This window comes from Callospermophilus lateralis, chromosome 16, assembly GCF_048772815.1.
Source record: "Callospermophilus lateralis isolate mCalLat2 chromosome 16, mCalLat2.hap1, whole genome shotgun sequence".
In the NCBI taxonomy this organism is placed as follows: Eukaryota; Metazoa; Chordata; class Mammalia; order Rodentia; family Sciuridae; genus Callospermophilus; species Callospermophilus lateralis.
Genome location: NC_135320.1, coordinates 84,165,667 through 84,184,382, shown reverse-complemented (window position 1 = coordinate 84,184,382; position 18,716 = coordinate 84,165,667).

The following is an 18,716-nucleotide window of genomic DNA, read 5'->3' as shown; positions in this document are numbered from 1 at the left end:
CTGACTCTACCAGCGGCTGTGCAGGGCCCATTCAGTACCACTGGGCCCCAGGGCACGCCCTCTATTACGAATCTGCAAAGAGACTGACATTAACTTGGCTGGCTGTCATGGCCTCTCCAAACCCTCTGGGACCACGGATGGGGTGTTATTCTTCTGACTTCCTTTCCAGACCGTTGAGTCAAAGGCAGGAAATGAAATGAGCCTGAAAGAATGCTGTTTGGAAGAGCCCCAGGGTTCTGGAACGATGGTCACGGCTGGGCAAGAGCTCTCTTCTCCCGCAGAGTTGGGCTCTGTGGGGCAGCCGATGAGAAGAACAGATAACGTGTCGGGGAGGAAATCGCTGCTGCACTCAGGAGCATGTCTTTGGCTTTGGGCTGTAGTAGCCAGCAGTGCCGCAGCTTCATTCAGGCGGCACACGGCGGCGTCTACAAAGGAGGCGCCAGAAGAGTGGGCACTAACAAACGCTTTCTGAGAGCCAGTAGCTGGATTTGGCAAGAACACGTTAGGTGTGAAATCAGGCAGAAGGACTTCAAAACAATAAAAAGCACAAGTTCTATTTGGTTGCGAAGTGAGCACATTACGTTCATTTCACATGTGAGTGCAATTTGAGTATGATTGACTTAACAATTTTGACGACCTATTCCATGCTAAGATTTATTTATAGCATCACTGAATTATTTTGTAGATGATTTTGCCATTAAAGCCGTCTACCTGCGTAGCCAAAGGAGCATGAAATTAGGTTGTCCCTGGCCAAGATCAGCAGAAGCCCAGGCAGAGGCCAAGAGAAATCCAGAATGGATGGGAAGGAGGTGGTGGGCAGCAGCCACGGTCCTGGGCTCAGCAGCTATGTGGACTGCAGTGGGCCCTGTGTCACGCTGACTCTGCTTTCCAGACATTTTAGCTAGTGTCTGTTTTTTGTTGTGGAGCTGAGGATTAAACCCAGGCCTCCACACATGCCAGGAAAGTGAGCTACCACGGACTACTCACCCAGCCCGGAGACATTTCAGTTTCTCTTATCAAGAATTTGTTTTGCCATTGAGCCAACTTAAAGCAGGGGTGGCTGGTAGACGGGTGCAAGGGCCAGACTGTCATGGGTAGTCTCGACACTCTCCCCAAATCCCTAGCATTCCTTTGCCAGTTCGTGCCTGGAGCCTGACTTCCTGTGGCCATCATAGGTATATGATTATCAAAGGCAAAAAGCCCCAATCTGCCTGGGAATCTGATGGGCTGCAATTTCTAGAGCTTTGTGTCTCCCCAGGGCACAGCCCTTAGGCTCTGATGAATGTATGTGGGGTATCTCTACCCAGCTCTCTTGCCTCTTAGCCAAGATAATTCTGACATGTGCTTTCTACCATTTTCCAAAGTGCCCCCATGGGACTGAGCGCACTCACGCACTTTAACTGGGTTAAAAGCCCAAGCTTACTGGCCACTTTCCTTCCCTGGGTCACGTCCTTTCGGTCTTCTCTGTGCTCCTTGCACTGACAATAATGCGTGCTCTTCAATTCATAACTTAAAGCAGAGCTCATCAAACTACAGTTCATGGAACAAATTCAGTCTGCTGCCTACTTGTTATCAACAAGGTTTTGCTGGAATACGCCACAGTAACTGTTTTATGTCTGTCAGTGAGTGCTTTTCCACCCAGGAAGGAGTTACTGACTACACGCCATGGATGGTACGGATATTGGAAAAGTGAAAATATTTATGACTTGAGCCTTTACAGAAAATGTTTTCTGACTCCCAGCTTAGAGTGTGCGTTGGGGGGACCCCAGAGAAAACACCAACATCTCTAGGCAATGGGAGAAGCAGGCTGAGTGGCTACTGAAATGTGGAAGAGCAGAATTTTGTACAGAAGGTGGCCTTCTATGGAGTCAAGATGTGTAGCACAGGGACGTGAAGTCCTGAAGTCACTCGACGAGACACCAGAAAATATACTTACTTAAATTCTAGCTTACTTCCTGTTAGTCTTTGGTGAATAATAATAATAATTACAAATATATATGTGTGCATATGTATTTATATAATACATAATATATATATTTCAGGGGTGCTGAGAATTGAATCCAGGGGTACTTACCCACAGAACCACATCTCCAACCCTTTTTACTTTTTATTTTGAGACAAGGTTTTTCTAAGTTGCTTAGGACCTTGCTAAGTTGCTGAAGCTGGCCTTGACCTTGTGATCCTCCTGCCTCAGCCTCCTATTTTGCCTAACTCTTGCAGCCTCTTGCAGAGCCTTCCTGCCCTACCTCTGTGTTTACCCTCTGCTTCTTCCTTTATTCCAGCACTCCTGGGAGCTTCTGTTGGCCTTTGGCATTCAACTACCGGACTGTTAGCTTCTTGAGGACAGCAGTCAGGCCTCTGTCCCTGCCAACTCCATTGATGTGGGAGGACACCGTGGTGTTTTCAAATAGAAACTCAATCAAAGCTTTTTAAATTGCATGTAGCTGCCACCCGCCCACTCCCGCCAGTTTTCTTCTTGGCAACCTGTGGTGTGTGTGCACAAGCCAATGGGGCTGGAGGAGATCCAGCAGCCCTGGGCTCATAGTTCCCTACTACCCTCCCCAAGCCAGTTGGCTCAGATGTACATGAACTTGACCTTCTGACCTCGTATTCATTATCTCTGTGTGCCAGCCCTCTGAGCCAATCAATTCGACACAGATGGCTCTTGGAAGCCAGTGGCTGGGATTTGGAGCAGTCCTGGTCCAGGTTGTAAACTTCCAGCTGATGCTTATTATCCCTTTGCTGGCCTCTCAGTGAGCACAGGCAGTCCTGGCCACTCTCTAAAATGTCCTCCTCGGCTCCAGAAGGCCAGGCTGCTAGGCTTTCCCAAACCTAGATGATAATCCAAAGGTTTAAAAACGCACCTTCCAGAAGGACAGCTTTTCAAATTCATCCTGGATTCCTCTGAACTGTGTTCAGTAAGCGCTCTGTTCCTGCAGATGGGTGAACTGCAGATGCCATTATCATAATGTAGTGCATGATTTTTTGGCTGAAAATTATATTGAGTTTTTGACACGAGGAGCAGAGTTGCAAATTGTAATAAACTGCAAGAGAGATCAGTTATAATTCAATAGACGCAGAGGCCCCTTGAGAGAATAACAGCAATAACAACAATAAAGACGGCCCCCACTGTGTTTCCCATCAGGTCCGGGGCACATGTTTTGATTACTCTGTGGACCAGCAGATCAAGTCTGGAACCCCCCCAAGATCACATGTCAGTCATGGTGGCCCATCTGACGGCAGCTTCTTCATGGTCTATTGCTCCAGCAGCAAGGGTCGCGCTTTCTAAACAGCACCACCCTGGGGCCTGCACCAAGGGTTGTGGGCGGGTTTTGAACCCAGAGGTTGCCCATTTGTTGTGCCAATGTTGTCCACACTCTGAACTCTGTGGTTGGTCACTTTCTCCAGAGAGTGCCTGATGGAAGGGCTGGAAATCGGTCTCAGAGTGCCTCAGTGGCCAGGTGCGTGCCTCTGGGTCCAACAGTGGGATTTACAGACTCACTTTGCTGATTGGACTTCTTTCAACTGTGTTTCGTTTTATCCCATTTAACCCACGTGGGAAGAGAAGGAAAACCATGGTTCAATCTCAAGGGACTTAGGTCCAGGTCCTAATGTAGAGCATATTGCTGGGAGAGAAAAGAAGTGGGAGATTGATGTGTGTGTGTGTGTGTGTATGTGTGCACTTGCCTATAAACATGTTTATATGGGTGAACTAAGGATGCCATTATCATAATGTAGTGTGTTATTTTTTAGCTGAAATTATATTGTGCATGTATATGTACATGTGTATTATTGCATTATGTATGACAGTCTTAGGAATGGGTTCGTGTGGGTGCAAAACACACACACAAATACCCGTAAATGCATGCATACCATTGCAAATATACACATGCATGCATACACACAGTACCCACCATGCACAGCACACACCTGTGTACATACAGGTGCACACTTACACAATATACATACAACACACACATGAACATACACACAGTTTAATAGATATAATTTATGCATAAACACACTAACATACAATATGCACTTGCACACACATAAATATACACATGCATTATAGTACACACGTAAATTCATACATATATACACACATGCCTATACACACACACACACACCACAAACATACGACACACACAGATATAGGTGTGTGTGTGTATACACACACACACACACACACACACACACATACATAAACACATATTACTTTCTCCACATAGAAAATTCCGGTGCTTTTCTTCCTTGCAGTTCATACCCTGCTCCCCACCATAAGACAAGGCATTCTTATTTCTCCAAACCCTCAGACACCCGCTTTTGTGCCACAGGGTAAGGCGCTGTAGGAAGGTGCCCTCAATTTAGAGTTTCTGGCTCCTTTTCCCCACCCTGGTTCAGAGGGATTTACTTCTCTCCAAGGTCCCTGGACTCCGGATCCCCATTCAGTTTCCTGGGCCCTTAGCAGAGCTGAACTTGCCGGAGTCTGTTGGCAGGCACCCCAACCCACACGGACCCCTTCTAAGACCGCCCGTTGGCAGAGGTCCCCCTGCAGGGGAGGGGACGTGGGGAGGAGGGGACACTGGAGGGTGCTGTCTCATGCTGCCAGCCGCATTGGGCCTGTTATCATTTTCAAGCTCATCAGGTCATTTCTAGTTCAATAAAAGGGGCAGAACATGACTTTTTAAAAGCAGAGTGAGCGGCGTCCAGTGTGCTCACGGTCTGCGGTGGGGCTGGCAGCGGGTTGTCCTAAGGCTGTGCTCGCCTCTTCTGCTCATTAGCTTGTGGCTCCACCAAGGCACCCTCCACCGCAGGCCTCAGTTTCCTCATCTACAAAAATTAGCAGGTGAGATTGCTAAGGTTTCTCTGAGTTTTATATAATAATAAAATAGATTGAATCTCCAGGGGTTGAAAATTTGAGTGCAGATTAATCTCCGTGGCAGCTGGAGTGACCCCTGGTGAGCTGGCTGTCCACCGTGACAGGGGCGATTCGTGGGGAGAGCTCTGCACCAACGCTTGGGCACTGGTTCCTTTCCCTTAAGAAGTGTGTGGTGTGAATTCACACCACCACGCTCACTGGGCACTTCCTATCCGACTGCTTCACCTTTTGCATAAGGACACGGGGCAGCCATGGGGAAAGCACCCAACAGCTCACGCAGGATCTTGCTCATGAGGCTACAATTCCCAGTGTTGATATCAAAGGCTGGGCTTTCGAAACATCAGACACGGACGTGCAACATCTCTGTGTCTTCATGGAAAATTGGCATGTGGCACTGGAGGAAGGAACAGACTAAGACAAGGCAGGGTTTCAATTGTGCCTCTGCTGTTTTTCAGCGTGAGATCTTGGGCAAGTTGCCTAGAGAAATAAGAGCTTCACAGGCTGAAGCAAAGTAGGAATGTTGTGAAATTCAGCACAGCTCGCCATGAGTGTGAGAATCACCAACCCTAGACAGGGGGATGTTACTGTTAAGGGTGAAGGTGTATGTACATCATCGCCTGCATCCAGAACCACAGCACGCTTTCTGACCTGCCTTGATAACTCACCATAACACTTTAAGTATGTTTGACGTCTTTTTAGTATGTGCCAACTCTTCTAATATGATGTTTGTTACCTGTTAGAAAGCTCATAGCGACATGAGCTATAGATACTCTTCTTTTAGTATATGTATCTTTTCTTCTAATAGCTATTACATTGATTATACTTTTTTGTTGTTATACTATTATGTAACTGTTTTGGAGGGGTGCTGGGGATTGAACCCAAGAGTGCTTAACCACTGAACCATATCACACTTTTTCATATTTTATTTGGAGACCATTTTATTTGGTCTTGCTGAGTTGCTTAGGGACTCACTAAATTGCTGAGGCTGGCTTTGAACTCATGATCCTTTTGCCTTAGCCTCCTGAGCCACTGGCTCTGTTTTATAATATTTTAAAGAGAATTACAAAAGATCAGGAAAGTTGCAAAAATAAAACATTCAGCATTCACATTATATTGACCTGCATTCACTTATTCTTAATATTTTGTCACACTTTTTAAAAATCTCTCGTATTCTTTTTGTTTTAAATGTCAAGCCATCTTAGAATAAGCAGCAGACCTCGTAACCCTTCATCTCTGAATATGCCAGCATTCATCTCCTACTGACTTATCTCACTACCCAAAAACAATAAAATTCTGGAAACTTAAGATCCATATGATACTGCTCTCTTCTCTGCAGCCTGTGCCCTGAATTTGCTATTTATCCCAGCAATGTCATTCACGGTATGTCCCTATCCTGATTCTGGTCTGTGACCTCACTTGCATCTTTGGCTGACTCCTCATTCTCCTTTTATGTAGGGTTCTTCTTCAATCTCCTCTTTGTTTTCCATGGTTCCATTGGCTTTTTCCAAAGCAGATTGGATTTAGGAAGTGGAGTGCAGGTGGAATTTGGGAGATGTTTCCAGGAAACCAGACCAGGGAGTGGCGAGTGGAACAGGAAGGGAAGGGAGCCAGTAGGATAAGCATGCTGTCAAGCAGGCGGCCAGCATGGGGACTCAAGGCTTCAGTTCCAATATGGAACTCAGGGAGACAGTGGAGAAAGTCCCCAGAGTCCTTCAAGGGACAAACAATGGGACACTTATCCATCTCCCACTGCTACAGGGGCCCTAGCCTCCCACTGCTCCCAGTTGGCTTCCTACAGAGTTCTGCAGGCAAGAGCTGGCAGGGCTGAGGGCCCAGGGTGGGTGGGGCGGCATCTGTAGAAAGGCTTTGAGGCTCCTCCCACTGAGGGTGGGGTACATCCTCTCCCTTTGAGTCTGGGTGAGGCTTGATGGCTTTGCACACTGGAGTACAGGGGAAATGGTGCTGTGTGACCTTTGAGTCACCTCATTGAAGATCCTGCAGCTCCGCTTTGTCCTCTAGAGTGGCTGGTCTTGGGAAATCCAAGTACCAGGTAAGAATCTGGCACCCCATGATTGTAAAGCTGGAAAAGCCATCAGTAGCAGTTGGTCAGTAGTCCAGCCGAGCTGCCAGCCACCCGCCGGCTCCAACCGCAAACCTTGTAAGTGACCCACTGTGGATGCTGCCAGTCAAGCCTTAAAGATGGCTGAGTTGAGTGGCAGCCACCAACCAGGTACTTCCCAGATAAGCACTGATCCACAAAAATCATGATAGAATCAAAAGGAGTAATTGTTATGCAGCGATAGTAGCTGGAACAGCATCCATTGACAATTTTTGCCTGAATCAATTATTATTTAGTGATTGCAAAAAAGCACACCTTTTAATTTCTGTCTGTCTCATTTTATTACGTGAATATTATTGGTTAATCTTGCTGGCTACATCCCCCATACTTCCAGCTTCCTCAGGTCTGTTCAGGATTGCTTGTGCTTATCGCACTGTTTCTCTAGGGGGGGAAAAAAGGCCCTCTGAGCTGGAGCTGAAAATAAATAAATAAGAATCTATTTCTTATTAATTTCTAACAAATAGTCTAGGGGTTACAATGTCAGCTTCTTATAATGGAATGACATTTTTGTCCTTCCCTTTGCTAAGCATTAATTGTGATCTGCATCAGAAACATAAAAGAGCCTAGTAGCACAGCTTTTTCCTGATCGTACCATACTTACTTTGTCACATCAAATTTATGTCATTTTCTCCATTGAAAGAAGTTCCTTTGAAATGCCACTTTCAAAGTGCAACTGCCATCAACAGAGCTAAACAGCCTGCTCCTCCTGGTCCCCGGCCTCCCCAGTGTGTCTGCGACCTAAGTGGCCAAGGCTGCCACTGCAGCCGGACGGTGTGTCCTCGTGATGTGCAGCTGGCTATCTTTAGATGAGGTCAGCACAGGAAAGTGACCCCAAATTATGCTCCCTCTGTAAACTAGGTGGGAGGATGTGTGAGGGTAATAAAAGAGAAGGATGGGACTCTCGACATCTTTTAGGAACATGCACAAAAATAATCAATCTGGGTCTGAAAATAGCCAGTGGGCTAGAATCACTGAAGGGTCCCAGGGGAGCAATCCTCATCGGCCAGAAGAGGACCTTGCATATTCTTTGAGGCAAACCAATTACTGTGGCATCTTCAGGGCTGCTCCTGTGCAAAAGCCGGGTTGCTGCAGAGAGCTGAGCTGTACACCTTAAATGCAGTAAGCAGATCTGAAGACCTGTCATGCGCTCAGCCTTGTGACAGCAGCCTGGGAGGACACTTAGGATATGAGCTATTTGTCTCAGCCTCAAGGAAGTCCCCACGTGTTTGGGGAGGCAAGACACAGGGACGTGTTGTGCTTCCCCTCTGTCCCCTGCTCCTCCTCCTCCCCCTCCACTGCTCACCCCAGCTCACCCCCAGGGGTTAAGAATTCAAGTTCAGAAACTGGATGACCTTGGATGCTTTCTAAGACCTCAGTTTCTCCAACAGGAAAGTGGGAATGATAAGCATACCTTTGATAAAAAAATGATAAATGTTGCCCGTGGTATTGATTCCAGGAGTGAACGAGAGTCCGAAGGGGCTTTGCCTGGAACCTGCCTACCAGGTAGGTAGAAAGCACTCTGTGAAGTCGGCCCTGCGTCCTCACCCTCCTCTCAGTCCCGATTTCCCTGCTGTGTGGCGATTAGATTAGGCACGAAGCTCCTGGAGAGTGCCTTGGCTCAGTCCTGCCTCCATCTTGTCCTTGGCAGGACTAGGCGCCTGCCTGTGTGCTCAGTTCCCTGCCTGTGCAAGGCGGTGAGGACAGTATTGACCTTGGGGGCTGCTGAGGATTCTGTGAGTTGGCCTGTGCTAAATAACCATGGTGGCAGTGGGGCTGGGCCTCAGCAATTTAACCATAGGTTCCCCCTCTCTCCTGCACTTAAATAACAACAGCAGCTATATTGCTGTCTCCCACTGATATTATTTGTTATTATCTTTACAGAGTGTAGGTCCCCAGGGCACCTGAGTGGCCTGCCTGTGCTAGGTGAAGGGTGTGAATGGTGCTTCTTTTCTTGAGCTGGACTGAGAGGAGGGGAGACGGAGGCATGCAGCCTGGCATCCTGTCATTCTGCATTAATGTTTGCTGGAATACAAAGTCCCCCTGTCCTTTGGGGCAGCATAGTCCAGGCTCCACTTTTGGCCCCCATGTTCCCTCATTCACTCTGACCTCCCCCCAGCCCCAGGGAGGGGATGAAACCAGGAAGACAACGTGTATGGGTGAGAGAACAAAGGTTTTCCTTTCCTTGTCATATCAAATTTATGTAATTTTCTCTACCAGCAGCTGCCCCAGGGAAACGCAGGGGGAGCCAGGAATAAGAGCCACAGGTGCAGCATTTAACTTCCTAGTCGCCACATTAAACAGTCAAAAGCACCAGCAAAACCAATTTCACTAATGCATTTTATTTAACCCAAGATGTCAAAAAATTATCAAATCAACTTGTAATCAATATAAAAATTACTGAGGTATTTTACAGCCTTGCTTTCATACTGAGTCTTTGACATCCAGTGACACAGTTTGTATTTACAGCAAATCTCAGTTGGAAACAGTCACTTTTTTTCAAGTGCTCAGTAGCCAGGTGTGGTTCGTGGCTACTGTATTGGACAGTGATGTTTTGGATCTAGATAGAGTCACAGGTTCAGATCATGGTATTGCTAACTGATGGCTGGTGATCCCAGGCAAGTTGCTTAGTATCTCTGAGCCTCAGTCTCTTCATTTATACATTGGGAATGGCAGTTTGGATCTTAAATGATCCCCAAAGGCCACGTGCTTGGTTCCTAGCTGTAGGCACTGTTGGGCGTTGGCAGAAACATGAGGAGGTGGGGCCTGTTGAAGTAGGGGTAGGGGTGGACTGTGCCTTTGAAGGTTTGTGTTTTGGTCCCTGCTCTGCTTCCCAGTGGCCCTGAGGTGGCAGCTCTGCTCTAACACAGCCTTCCCACCTCATTGTTCTGCCTCATCACAGGCCCAGAGACAATGGAGCTGAGTGACCGTGAACCGAAACAGCAAAACAAACCTTTCCTTCTGTGAGTTGTTTTTCTCAGGCCTGGAGAGCTCCCTGACCCAGGGAATCATCTTTTTCAAGCATCAGGAATCTCAGAACTAGGAAAGCACTGGGCACAGAACTTGGCACACAGTAGTTCCTTAGTAGAAGTCCATTCCTCTCCTGCCTTCCCTCCTGCCTGCCTCTTCCGTTTCTCCTGGGGCAGAGAGAATATGGAGGATGATGTCTTGCCTGCCTGTTCCTCTTCTGTTTATGTCTCTTCCCCCAGGATTCCACTGACACAGGAGAGTGAGAACACACAGAAAAGCAGGCACACGACCCAGCCACGCGCTTCCCGCGGTTGCACATGACTGTGGCACACATCGCCACGGCCATGCTCCCCCCGGGCTGCTACCATTTCCTGTGGGCCACTCTAGGGACCTTCCAGCCAGTCTGTGGCTTTGCTGTTGCCCCTGCAGCCCACTCTAGGAGAAACCCAGGTCCTGCCTGGGCCTGTGAGCAACAGTCACACGTGTGTGGATCCCGTGTCCACCTCTCCCTCCCGCCACTCGGCAGCCTGCAGGCTGTCTGCCTCCAATGGGGATCACCCCAGGGCTTTGTCCTGGCCGTCTCTTCTCCTCTCAGATCTCTGCATGGGGCCTCCTGTTTGCCATTTCGTTCCCAGTACCCTCCTCTGAGAACCCAGGACACTTGGCACTTTTCATAGTTGGATAATTCCCTTTTCCTGGTCTCATTCTTGTGTGCAGTTTCTTTCTCCACTGGACTTTAAGCCCTGTGGAAGGAGATGCTTCAAAGGTCTGTGGATTGCTAGCACGGGCAATGGATCGTGGTCACCTGAGACAGTCAACATATGAGTGTTGAGGGAAAAATTAAATGAAAAAAAAAATAGACAGGAGAAAAAACACATCTTTCAAACATGGTGTAGCATGACTGGATTGTGACAGGGTCCTTAAAGGAAAGTGGGGAGGGCATTTCTGAGTGGGATTCGGGATCCTTCTCAGGCAGGGCCTGTCCAGCTCTGTGAGCATGTGACTGAGCAGAGAGTGACGGATAGGCCTGCCCTTATTCCGTCCCTCAACTGGACACATGGCGCCCATGCTGTGACGGCCTGAGCCCTACTCCACCAGAAGTCGCTGCTCTTGCAGCTCTGTGGCCTCCGGGCCTCCATGGAGTTCATAGGCTCTATGGAATAGGGTGACTTCTCTTCCATTTCCTTTCCCTGAGAGGCCCACCTTGTGAGTTCATTCCCACACCTCCTCATCCAAGACTGTCCCATAAAAAAATATGTCACTGCCATGTCACAAAGCCTTGGTCCTGCCGTCACGGTCTGGTGGCATGTTTGAGTCGTGTTTTATTCAGTTCTTTGGCTGCTGTGACTAAAAGACTCATCGGAACAATTGTAGAAGAGGGATGGTGTATTTGAGGGCTCATGATTTCAGGGGTCTTGGTTCATAGGAGGCCGGCTCCATTTCTTGGGGTTTGAGGTGAGGCAGAACATCATGGCAGGGGAGAATGGTGGAGGGAAGCACCCTACATGGTGATCAGAGAGCAGAGAGCCAGAGAGACTCTACTCACCTCCTTACCAGTTAACCCCTATCAGGGGAGTAACTCAGTGATTAGGCTGAGGCTACAACCTGATCATTTCTCCTCCAAACCTTCCTGCATTGTCTCACAGTGAGCTTCTGCGGGACACCTCACGTCCAAACCATAACAGGTAGATGTCAGGTGACAGGCACCCAAGATGTCTGTGTCTGTCCCCTCCTGTCATCCCTCCTGTTCTCTGCAGACCTGGACACCAAACTTCTTTGGCTCGTTCTCCCTTCCTGCTTCCTTATAAGCCTCCAGAGGACAAGGTCACACCTACCTGGCTTTGGCACATGACCAGCCCTTGGATCAAGGATTGATGAATGAGCAAGTGAACACATAAATGTGAATTTACAGATATCATAAACAAACAGAAGCCACTGCCTCCGCAGTCCATATCTGGATGGTAATTACACTGACTAACAATGTGGGGCACTTCCTTTGTGTCAGAAACTACATAAGTGCTTTAGGTCCACCGCTCATTTAATCATGAATACAATGCCGAGGACTTATAATCCCCATTTGAAAGAGGAGCAAGATTCCTCAGAGTCCCGCGGCTGGCTTGCGAGCAGCAGAGCTGGGGGTTGAATCACAGCAGTCTCTTTCTGGGACATCAGCAGTTAACTCCTGTACCTCACTTCCTGTCGGGACTAGCCACCAGGGGGCGCCTTACATCTTCATCCCTAGGAACCCACAGGGCAGGATTTGCTCTCTTTCACTTCCATTACTTGTTCGCCTGGGTTGCAGTTGCATCTCCCCTCCTGTTGCTGTGCTCCCCTGGTTCCCAGGCTGAGTTCCTCTGATCTGCTTGCCAGGCTCCTCACGCATCCCAGTTGAGCCTGCAGGGTCCCACCTGGCCTCCTCAGCACCAGGCTCATGCCACAGTTTAGAGTGGGTCTTATCCAAGCAGTTCTTCCTTTCCCCAGCAAACCCAGGTGCCTGGTGATGAGCATCCTGTTCCCCGAGAAAACGCGCTCCTCATGTTTAGGATCATGGGTTTCCTCTGTGTTCCTTGAGTGCTTGACAACTATAGAAACACCCTGAGGGCGAGCACTAAGTGGGTTGGTGAGGACCAGGCTACTTCTTAGAGGCAGATGTAGTTGGCTAATGTCTTGTAATTTCTGGAGCTCTGGACAGATTATTGTATTCTTGACTACCTTCCTGTCTGGAATTGCTATGCCTGACATGCTTTCATCATTGAGGTATTCTTGCAAGACAAGGATTTCTTATTTCAGTGACCTTGATAAAGCAAGATATATCTGTGGAAGGAGCAGAATCTTCAATCTCCAAAACGTTGTGTGACTTGGCGGCATGCTTGGAATCTGTGCCCAGAGTTCTGGGGGCTTGTGGGGAGAAGGGAGGGAGCAGGAGCAAGGTGGACTGCTAAAGTGCTTCCCAACGTTTCCAATTTTGTCGGGAGCCAGCCTCCATATATATCCCTTTTAGCACTTCCCAGTAACAACCCAAGTCTTCCAGATGGCTGTGGAATTGCTTGTAAGGCAGCCCGCATATTATTCTTGAAAAAAGAAAGTTCTCATTAAAAGAGAATTAAAGCATGAATTTTCAACATGTCCATTTGAAACTCTAAGAATTTGTAAGTGAAATTAGACTCATGTGACATGAGGCACTCCCAAAGTCCTTTAAAGTCCTGGGAGTCTGTCTCATCAGCAAGTTAAACACCAATGGTGTTTCCCCTCTGTGTGGTCACTGCCGTGGGTACAGGGGAAGCCATGATAGGTGAGACAGGGTCCCATGTCCCATGATCTTGCAATAGCATATATATAGGCTGACTTCCTAGAAGAATGACTCTCTTATGACTTCAAAGAGTGTCCAATTTCTTTTGTAGAGGCTTTTAGAATTTGGAACCCAAAGGGTCTAAGAAATTTCTTTGTCTCACGAATGTGCTCACTGTATCCCCTGTTGTTGGCTATGATACAACTCCAGAGGCCCGTGTGGGCTCAGGCAGGTGGTGCATTGAGTGGCTGCTGACAGCAGCAAGGTACACAGCACTTCCCGAGGCCAGTGGGATGACCCGATAGGGTTCAAACTCAGTGCTCCCTTACCCCGCCCCCACACTCGGAGTCAAGCCCCATATTCTGCTGAATCTGCCTCCATGGGTGCGTGTGCACCTTCCTGTGCTCTTCCTTCATCCCCTGGTCCCTCTGTGCTCATTCCTTAGGTCACCACCTTGTCTCACCTTGAAATAGCCCCTCGGCCAATCTTTCCTCCTTGTCTTCCTCTATTCTATCCTCTGCTCTGTTGGCAAACTGGTAAAAATGCCTCTCTGTCCTTGAGCTTTCCTGAACTCTTCAGAGGCTCTGTCCTACCTGTTTGATCAGCCACGAGCCTCACACACATTTGGTGTCTCACAGCTGACGTGGGCCATGCATCTGGGCAGGCTCAGCTGGAGGCCTTCTGCCTTAGGGTCTCTCAAAGGGCTGCAATCCAGCTGGCTGGGACTAGGGGCTCGACTGAGAACTTGACTGGAGAAGGAACCTCTTCTGAGTTCACTAAAGGGTTGGCAGCACTCAGTCCTTGGAGAGCTCTTTGACCGAGGAACTTTGTTCCTGGCTGTTAACTGGAAGCTGCCTTCAATTCTTTGTCATATGGACTTTTCCAACATGGCCTCTTGCTTCATCAAAATCAGCAAAGAAGAGAGTCTACTAGCAAAAGGGAAATCACAGTTTTAAATCATGAAAGTGACAGCCCATCGCTCTTTATGCATTCTATTGGTTAGAAAAAGCCTTATGCCAGCCCCCACTCAACAGAAGCAATTAAATAGGGGAGCACCTATTTAATGAAGTGGTAAGGATTATGAGGTCCACCCGATTGTCTGTTCAACATATGGTCCTCGTTGGGTGTACAGTGAAGCCCACACCCCAGCGGGGGCAGGAGAGCTCAGTGGTTAAGAGTAGCAAAGACAGTGGTATCAAACAGAACAAAGTTAGAGTCCTGGCTTGATGGCTTTCGGGGTGACTTTAGGAAGGTCTTAAACTCTTTAGACCTTTGTATGTTCATCTTTAAAAAGGTAATAGAAATAGAACCTGCTTTATAGGGTTGTGGTAATGATATGCAAGGGTGCTATGGTCTAAATGTGTCCCTGAATTCATATATTGAAACATAATGGACAATGTGATTGTACTAAGGGGTATGAAAATTTGTGGAATGGCTAAACAAGAATAAATCCAATGATGTTAGGAATTATTTTTTATTTGTGTGCCACATTAGACTCTCAATAGTCTATGCTATTGTGACTCTTCTGACCTTCTATGCATCACGAGTTCTCTCCCATGACCTCTGAACCTGATGTGCTGGGCTCTTTTGGTGGCAGCATCTTTGCCCATTTTTCCAGTCAATCAGACTCTCCTCTCTGTCTCCTTTCTTTTCTAGAAATCAACTGTGATGTCATGTCTTACACCTTTCATACCTTCAGGATATACTTAGGTTTCCCTGACCCACCGACATACCAACTGGGGCCCCATGCATCCTCTATTTTGATTGCTGTGTGCATGCCTTCTCTACTGGACAGGCCTTCCCTACTGGACATGCCTTTTCTACTGGACAGGCCTTCTCTACTGGACAGGCCTTCCCTACTGGACATGCCTTCTCTACTGGACAGGCCTTCCCTACTGGACATGCCTTCTCTACTAGACAGGCCTTCTCTACTGGACAGGCCTTCCCTACTGGACATGCCTTCTCTACTGGACAGGCCTTCCCTACTGGACATGCCTTCTCTACTGGACAGGCCTTCTCTACTGGACAGGCCTTCCCTACTGGACATGCCTTTTCTACTGGACAGGCCTTCTCTACTGGACATGCCTTCTCCACTGGACATGCCTTCTCCACTGGACATGCCTTTTCCACTGGACATGCCTTCTCCACTGGACATACCTTCCCTACTGGACATGCCTTCCCTACTGGACATGCCTTCTCTACTGGAGCATGCCTTCTCTACTGGACAGGCCTTCTCTACTGGACATGCCTTCCCTACTGGACATGCCTTCTCCACTGGACATGCCTTCTCTACTGGACATGCCTTCTCTACTGGACATGCCTTCCCTACTGGACATGCCTTCTCTACTGGACATGCCTTCCCTACTGGACATGCCTTCTGTACTGGATCTTTCCATTTTGGATTCTAAACATCTATTAGGGTGTCTGACACTTAGTAATTGCCTAAGTTTGTAGTTCAGGAAAGAATCACATTATGGTCAAAACTGTTTCCTGTACATGGCTGGTGAGGCTGGTAGGGAGATTAACAAAGTTGAAATGCAGAGAAATTAGGTAATTTTTCCAAGACTACCATTAATAAGTGGCAGAGCTGAATTTGAACCCAGGCCTGCTGATTTCATTTAGAATTCTCTTTTGGGATAAGTACCAGGGCCTAAGGGAATAATATAAAAGAATTCTCTAAATCCCTTGTGAGAATAAGAAATTTTGTAAAACAAAAGATCTCTCAGAAAACTCAAGGCCTGGTGTTAATTGGTCAAGTAATTTCCTGGCCATTTGGAATAACAAGTGGGAGGTCTTGTGCCTTGGGAACCTTCCCATCTGAGCTGTTCTGGGAAGTTCTGATGGAGTCTATCTAATGGCATAGATGTGGTGGAAAGGCATACCTCATAAAAAGATCATCAGTATTTCCTCCGAATAGCCAGATTATTTCATGGCCCCCTCTGTTGAATGGAAATCAGTAAGAGACATGGGGTACTGAGAGAGAAAGAAAATCGGCTAAGCAGCCTGTTGTAAGAAGAAAAGCAGGAATTCATGAGAGATTTCTGAAAACATAATTAATAAAACTCTTTAATCAATTTAAGAAAGGAGTAATCTGATGAATGTTTAAATTGATAAAAGTAATTTCATATTTTTAGAGTATGGTGAGGTTTTTTTTCTTTTAAATATTGTTAATGTTAAAATGCCAGTTTATTGGATTTTTCCCTGTTCTGTTTTTCTTATTTCAATAAGTAGCACTGTGACTTCCTTAATGGAATTTCATAAAAATGCAAAAACCAATGAAAACATCTCATGGTTCCTTGTAAATCGAACTCTCGTTGTTATTGCTGCCCTTTAGTCTTCACGTTGTATGTGGCCATCATTTTTACCTCCTTATTATTCCAGGATTGTTACAATTTTTGCAAAGTCTTTTAGAATGTGGGCCTTTCAGGATGTGTTTGACAGTTGACCTAGGCATGCACATCAACAGGTTCAAGGATTCCGTGTACTGTTTGGCAGGACTTTGAACCTTTCTCCATCGTGCATGGCTCTTCTCTGAAGCAAGATGGCGGCTCTAGAATCCAATGCAATCAGCACAGAGCAACAGTGAATGTCGTCAGCAGGGTTGCTACCTTTGGGGGATTGTAGTGTGAGCTAGGCGCCTTACTTGCTTTCTTGGTATTTGTGCAGATGAGGAAACTAAAGTTCGTCCTCAAGTTATTTTCCCAAGGTTATTAGCTTACTCAGTGGCGAGATCAGAAGTTCGGGGAGGTAAGTCTCACCCAGAGCCCCAGGTCTTCTCTAATAACCTGCATTGTCCCTAGTCAACATGACTGGGATTCCTACATCAAGTTCCTCCGTCCATTGAGGTTCTTCAGTATTGAAATATTGACCAGCGGCTCTGTGCTTGGCTGGCCTCAAGGCAGCATCAAGTCGTTGTCTGTCTGGAGCTGTCCCCTCTTGTCACTTTCTTAGGGAAATTGGTTGGTTGGATCCTGTTTTAACATGTCACTACCTCCTGTGCTCACCATATGCAGAGGGCTTTGGAGAGGGAGGAACATTTTGAGTATGGAGGAGAGTGGAGGGTCCTGAAGGGATAGGGATTCTGATACAACGTCAACGTTTAGACCTTCTCAATTTAAAGGAAAATGACAACAAGCAAGAGCAACCTCCCAGCTTGGGGACCTACTTGTGCACAAGCCCCAGATGCTCAGTTCATGGGTGTTGCCCTTGGCCTCCACACCACCTGTCCTCTGAAATCTCAGCTTCCTTGTCTTTCCAGTGAAGCTAATACCCAGGCCTGCTTTACAGTACTAATGTGAGGATTAAATTGTATTCGTAAGTAAGTGGTAAAAATATCAAGCCCACTTTCCCTCCTCTTCAGAGGTCAGCGTGTTAATGGGATAAGTCCATCCTGCCCCGTCGTAAGTGGACTTTTCTTGTAACGTGGCTACACGTGTACCTATTCATTCCTGCTCTTCTATAGCTGCTTTCTTCCTACAATTGCTGAGTTCAGAAGCTATGGCAGAGATACTCTAGCCTGGAAAGCCAAAAATATTTACTATCTGGCTCTTTACAAAAGAGTTGTTCAATCTCTGCTCTATAAATGCAAATTTTGCCAACCAATTTACACAGGGATGAATTCTGACAGAGGTGATAACACAAAGAGAGCCACATTTTTTTTTTTTTTTTGGTACTGGGGTTTTAACCCAGGGGTGCTTTATCATTGAGCCACATCTCCAGCTCTTTTTCCTTTTTTATTTTTATTTTTTAATTTTTGAGGCAGGGTCTTACTAAGTTGCTGAGGGTCTGGCTAAATTGCTGAGGCTGGCCTTGAACTTGCAATTCTCCTGTCTCAGCCTCTGGAGTCACTGAGATTACAGGCATGTGCCAAGATGGCCAGCTAAAATCTTTTGAGACCAGCTATCCTGTGCTATTTTCACTCTGGCCAGTTGGCGTGACAGGGTTCCTGCTAAAGACTTAACACTTTGCTCAACGCTGGTGCTTTGGTCCGGTGAAGGCCCTGGTGACACTGTGTTCTGATGGCAAAGCAAGAGGGCTTCTGAGTCAGGCAGATCTAGTTTAAAAGCCCAGGTTCTATCCTATTTGTTATATGAGTTTGGGCAGATCATTACTGCTCTGTCTTTATTTTGTTATCTGAAAACCTGGAAAAGATGTGGATATTCCAGGGTCTCTGTAGACTTAGGTATTGATGTAATTAGAACCTGCGGCAGTGCCTAGGGTACGGGACATCTAACTGGTAGCTATAAGTATGATGATTCTCCTCCCTACCCTGGACTAGGTGAAGATTTTAGCGAGTTACATGGAAGACTTCTAGGGAGTGAGGAACACCTGACCACAGACAAAGGAGAAGAGTTGGAGGAGATTCCAAGGAATGAAGTCAAAGAGACCCTTTCCTTAAATAGCAGCACCTTGGAAAGGCTGAGCTGAATAAGTGAGGGTGCTCACTGAGCTCGTCTGTG